At 38.5% G+C, this 6,000-nt stretch overlaps 1 protein-coding gene across 2 annotated transcripts in view; it reads right to left on the bottom strand.

The window, feature by feature from the left end:
* Positions 1 to 6,000, bottom strand: part of usp53b (ubiquitin specific peptidase 53b) — a 60,262-nt gene that overhangs the window by 262 nt on the left and 54,000 nt on the right. For both annotated transcript variants that reach the window (XM_014195558.3, XM_014195559.3), the window contains exon 19: positions 1 to 4,353. This exon is cut by the window's left edge and continues 262 nt beyond it. The gene's annotated coding sequence lies outside the window, so the exon portion shown is untranslated. The remainder of the gene's footprint in view (positions 4,354 to 6,000) is intronic.

Here is a 6,000-nt window from a genome sequence, read left to right as displayed (position 1 = left end):
AATAATAAACTGTATATTACATGAATAATTTAAATGTAAAGCATTGAAATAACCAACTTTACAACAAGCAAATAAAAACACTACCAGTGAGAACCGGGAACACATTTTCATGTTGAGCTCAAAAAGATTAACGGGGATTCATATATCAACAGCCTAGGAACATTAGTGAACAAATACTATGACATCCATTGTTGTTAGTGTCCCGGTTTGTTGAGTCTTACCCCAAATTATTTGAATGCCAAAATGTCAATATTTATTTTACCATAACAAAAAATTTAATTTACCAGACATAATGGAAAAACCATGAATTTTGAAGCAGCATGCATTTAAATAAATTACAAAAATCTAATGACAGATCACAATTGGATTACATTTTGTTTTGATAAGTGAAAAAGGACAGCCAAGATGCTAAGTATTCAATAGCTTTCTTCTCTTAAAGATTTGTGCACATAGATGCAGCACTACATTTTATGCTGATAAATGTGAAAAATTCTAATATCGGGGATATTGACTTGCATTTAATTTGTGCCAGAGATGCTAAAAAGTTTGCATTTGGAGACAGTGGCCAGGTAAACAAAACCAAAGCATGCATTGCTGTCTCACCTTGTCCATAGACTGCATAGACCAACACGTAATTTTGTAATTTGGGTGAACTATCCCTTTAAATTATTTTTTTCTGAAAGTAGCAGGGTCCTCTGGGACATGGGGCAAGATTCAGAAGTTTTGTTTTTGGTTCTGCCCAACCATGTAATTGCTTTACCTTTTCTTTACACACATTGCAAATGGATAGAGGAACATTGCAATTTAAATAAATCATTATGTTAATGAATATACATACGTATCCCCAGTTAGCCGCAATGTAGTTTTGCCCATTGATGACTTAAATACCATAAAACTACAATGTAGCTCTGTTGCAATTTTTTATAACATGCAATGGAGTTGTGATATCTGGAAAGTTATCAAGCGACATTTTCCTCTCACAAAGAAGCACTTTGCATGAGAAAACTAACCATAACATTTTAAATATGTAATGACACATGATCCAATGCAATTTCCAAATGCTGCAAAATTGCAATTGCAACATAAATCATGAGCTGCAGTGTTCTGAAAGTACCATCCCACATATAAAATATTACGGATAGTTTCCTCAAGCAAACTGTCACCAATAAAGTGTTATACTGTGAAGTGTTAAAGGTTAAATGCAGCTGTTTTTATCTCAATATCAAATCATTTCTACATAACAACGAAGTACCTTACTGTGATTGTTTTCAATTATTGTTTTTTAAAAAGAAACAAAAATAGCTTATTAGGAAATAGCAAATTCTCGAGCAAGAATTTTGCTAGGACTGTCTGGGAGTGATTTGAGCGGGGAGGATAAAACTACAAAAAAAGAAAAACAATGTTTTTGCTGTTAATGGCAGAGAGGTTTGGAACTCTCTTATTAGTCTATTAACAAATTTACTGCATTTTGATGTCACCATGGTAGGCCAATACTCCCTCCCACCAAAACAGGCAGAAATTTCAGACGATCTTTTCAAACAGCTTACACTAAAATGGTATTCATCATTATCACAATGTCACAGTATTATTCCAACCTCATAGTGTGGAAATATATATAGAACACAGAAAAATCTAGATTTTGACTGCACTGGGCCTATAAAGTTTTATACATTAGCATGATCTGAATGGTTTTATGGATCACCAAAACTGAAGCCATCTCCCATTGGGTTATTTACCTAATACTTTTCTTCCTTTAACAATGTGAAATGTGAAAATGTTGTATGTAAAAAAAACATGAAAATAAGTAGAAGTTATGGTTCCTGGTTTTTGACAGGGAAATGATCCCTGACTTATCCAATGAAAACAGTATAAAATGAATTCTAATGTGAATTATATTTGTTTGGCTTCATTCAGAAACATCTAGAGGGCAACTTGCTATCAGATTTACCAACATTTAAATCAATTGCACCTTAAATTGCAATACTATGGGTGTCATTGACAAAAAAAGTATTGACACAATCATGCTTACATAGTGTCCAACACTTTGGGCCGGATTCAATCCGATCGTGGGTTATAGACATTGATGAAAACATATTGACACAATCATGCTAGCATAGTATCCCACACCTTGGAACACAACAGCAGCATTTACCGTGAATAGGATCACCGTGAATGTGGGAACGTTGGATTTAAAAGCTGCAATAGCTATAACTCGCGATCATATTGAATCCCTGCCGTTATCTTCTCACTAAATAAATAAAATAAATAATGACAACTTAAAGGGTATTTTTGCTGTTTTCAGACTTAGCTCTATTTTTTCCACTTACTCTGAAAGTAGTCTATGGGGACAGAGAAACTGTCATCCACAGGTTTGATTTGTTTAAATAGCCACTATTAACAATTGGAGTGATGGGGCAAGCTCACCATGTTCAAAATTGCACAATCAAATCAACTCAAATACCTTCAAATCACTGGTGCGAAGGTGAACGGCAAGGCACTGGAGTGACAAACCACCCTTGCTGTCTCTGTCTGGCCGGCTCCCCTCTCTACACTGGCTTGCTAGTGCTCTCCCATGCCGTCCCTAGGAGAGGTGCATCACGTCGTGCTAGGCTTTTTTCGCTATACTCAACGTTATCTTCCTGTCCGGTTTTGCGCCCCCTTGGGCTCGTGTGGTGGGGGAGATCTTTGTGGGCTATATGCCGCCTTGTCTCAGGGTAGTAAGTCGGTGGTTTGTAGATATCCTTCTAGTGGTGTGGGGGCTGTGCTTTGGCAAAGTGGGTGAGGTTATATCGTGCCTGGTTGGGTATCGTCGGACAGGGCCACAGTGTCCCCCAACCCCCCGTCTCAGTCTCCAGTATCTATGCTGCAGTAGTCTATGTGCCGGGGGGCTATGGTCAGTCTGTCCTATCTGGTGTAATTCTCCTGTCCTATCTGGTGTCCTGTGTGATCTAAAGTATGCTCCCTCTAATTCTCCCATCTCTCTCTCGCTCTCTCCCCTCCCGGAGGACTTGAGCCCTAGGACCATGCCTCAGAACTACCTGGCCTGACGATTCCTGGCTGTCCCCGTCCCCAGTCCACCTGGTTGTGCTGCTGATCCAGTTTCTGCTGTTCTGCCTGGAACCCTGACCTTTTCACCGGACCGGTTACCTTATCCCAAACCTGCTCTTTCGACCCTCTCTTTCCCGCTCTCTCTCTCTCGACCTGTCTTGACCACTGAATGCTCGGCTATGAAAAGCCAACTGACATTTACTCCTGAGGTGCTGACCTATAGCATCCTCTATAACCACTGTGATTAATATTTGATCTTGCTGGTCATCTTTGGAACATTTGAACATCTTGAAGAACAAGATGTAATCTTGTAATCTTATAATCTCTACCCGGCACAGTCAGAAGAGGACTGGCCACCCCTCAAAGCCTGGCTCCTCTCTATGTTGCTTCCTAGGTTCCTGCTTTTCTAGGGAGTTTTTCCTTGCCACCTTGCTTCTACATCTGCATTGCTTGCTTTGGGGTTTTAGGCTGGGTTTCTGTATACACACTTTGTGACATCTGCTGATGTAAAAAGGTCTTCATAAAGATATTTGATTGATTGAGGTTACTTAGAGGTGATTTTGCCACAAATTCTGAACATAGTGAGCTTTCCCCTATCATTCCTTTCACTTTTTCGTTAGCCGTGGCTAAAGTTGGTCAAGTTAGCAGTGGTTGAAATAAATCTGATGTCTCTCCTGGCCTATAAAGTACTTGCATGGTACTGTATGTGGAAAAATTGAGACATGAATATATCATTTAAGTAGACCCAATAACATAAACCAATTGGAATTTGGATGTCGGTTGGATACAAATGTAAAGTATGCCATGCGCATGCTCATACTGTACACATCACTATTGTTACCTCTTTATAAGTCCTCATGCAGGTTGGCTAACATTATTACAGTTGTCTATTCAGCAGGATAACAAGTATACAAACACAATGTTAGTGTTTGTATTTTGAGATTGCTGAATTTGGCGCTTATATTCGGAAACAGAATTTGTGTTGGCTACACAATCACATTACCTTAAACCAAAAGGTATAGAGTGTATACTCGACTGGTAATCATAACATTTTACTGTATTATGCCTTGGACTGCCCTTTCCAACTTCCAACTCATCTATCAACATAGATACATTTTTTCTCTGACAGTGGACTACCAAACTGTATCTTACTTTAAAATACATATAAGTACTTCAGTAACCCACAGTGCATCAGTGATTTGACATTTGACACTGATTACAGTTGAAGTTCTGGGAGCAACACTTTTCCAGCCAGCAGACTCTTTGGCATCCAGTTCAATAGCTTATTTTAGATGGACATCAGACCTATGAGTAAGAAGAGGACAGTAGATTATTATGACAGTAGATTATTATGATATGGATTATATGTGTACGCCATGAGTACATTTTCACTGTTTACATTAACCTGTCTGGGCTAGGGGGCAGTATTTTCACGGCCGGATGAAAAACGTACCCAATTTAAACAGGTTACTACTCTAGAATATGCATATTATTAGTAGATTTGGATAGAAAACACTCTGAAGTTTCTAAAACTGTTTGAATGGTGTCTGTGAGTATAACAGAACTCATATGGCAGGCAAAAAACCTGAGAAAAATACAACCAGGAAATGAAAAATCTGGTGCCTGTAGGCTTTTCAAGTCATTGCCAATCAAACACACAGTGACTAAGGATTCATTTTGCACTTCCTAAGGCTTCCACTAGATGTCAACAGTCTTTAGAAAGTTGTTTGAGGCGTCTATGATGAACAGAGACCGAATGAGAAGGCTGGGAAGTTGGTGACCCAGGGAAGGATGACAGTTCATTGGCGCGCGTTCATGCGAGAGGTAGCTCTGTTCCAAAACATTTTTCAAGACAATGCATGAGTCCGGTTGGAATATTACTGAAGTTTCACGTTATAAAGGCCCTAAAGATTGATGCTATACAACGTTTGACATGTTTGAACGAACGTAAATAGATTTTTTTGTTGACTTTTTGTTGTGACATTTTCCTCGCATTTTGAGTAGCTTACTGAACATGCAAACAACATGGAGTTATTTGGACATAAATTATGAACTTTATCGAACAAACAACATTTGTTGTGGACCTGGGATTCCTGGAAGTGCCAGGAACTCAGATTATTCAGATTATTGCAAAGTGTGCTTTCCCAGTAAAGTTATTTTGAAATCTGTCAATGCCGTTGCATTCAGGAGATGTTAATCTATAATTCTTTGAATAACAGTTTAATATTTTATCAACGTTTTATGACGAGTATTTTTGTAAATTGTAGTGCTAATTCACCGCCAGTTTTGGGGGAAATACATTTTCTGAACGTCACGCGCCAATGTAAAATGCTGTTTTTGGATATAAATATGAACTTGATAGAACAAAAAATGCATGTATTGTCTAACATAATGTCCTAGGAGTGTCATCTGATGAAGATTGTCAAAGGTTAGTGCATCATTTTAGCTGGTTTTCTGCTTTTGGTGATGCCTGTCCTTGCATTGAAAATGGCTGTGTGTAATTTTTTGTCTATGTACTGTCCTAACATAATCTAACTTTATGCTTTCGCCGTAAAGCCTCTTTGAAATCGGACAATGTGGTTGGATTAAGGAGATGTTTATCTTTCAAATGGTGTAAAATAGTTGATTGTTTGAGAAATTGAAATGATTAGATTTTTGCTATCTTGTCAAGCAATCCCGTTACCGGGATGAGAACGGGAAGGGGTCTCATAGAGGTTAAGAAAAAAATGCCATTTAACAGACGCTTTTATCCAAAGCATACATACATAGTTTATGTATGGGTGGACCTGGGAATTGAAACCACTGTCCTGGTGTTGCAATCGCCATGCTCTACCAACTGAGCAACAGAGGACCGCGTTACCAATGTGTGTTAAAGAGCTTGTTGCTAAAAACCTTTCTTGTCCTCACACACTTCTTGTATTGCAGACCTGGGTAAAATATCTTATGTCAAAT

This window comes from Salmo salar, chromosome 04 (genome assembly GCF_965601325.2).
Source record: "Salmo salar chromosome 04, fSalSal1, whole genome shotgun sequence".
Classification (NCBI taxonomy): domain Eukaryota; kingdom Metazoa; phylum Chordata; class Actinopteri; order Salmoniformes; family Salmonidae; genus Salmo; species Salmo salar.
The sequence above is the reverse complement of the archived record's forward strand: the minus strand, read 5'-3'. Positions and strand labels throughout refer to the sequence as shown.